The sequence below is a fragment of the Mchenga conophoros genome, linkage group LG6 (assembly GCF_057382185.1).
Source record: "Mchenga conophoros isolate Kocher_MC1m ecotype Shallow Benthic linkage group LG6, M_conophoros_male_GT1.1, whole genome shotgun sequence".
NCBI lineage: Eukaryota > Metazoa > Chordata > Actinopteri > Cichliformes > Cichlidae > Mchenga > Mchenga conophoros.
Window position 1 is genome coordinate 44,452,186 of NC_140531.1, and position 274 is coordinate 44,452,459.

Here is a 274-nt window from a genome sequence, read left to right on the forward strand (position 1 = left end):
AAAAAAACCAAAGCAACATACTAAACACAACACCATCGCATTAATCTAGCTAAGTGTAAACAGCAGTAAATACTAAATATTCAATGTTGTTGTGCAGCACGCAGGACAGATGTGCTTCGAAGTAGCGGCCAAGAAAGGTGTAATTTGGGTCTACGAGCAGTGAACACCCGTGTGCATACCTGTGTGGATCAGCGCGCTTGTATTCCAAAGGTTTCTCCATGTAACGATCTGCTAGGGAGTGTGGGGGGGCCACAGCCCCGTCCTCCAGGGTGTG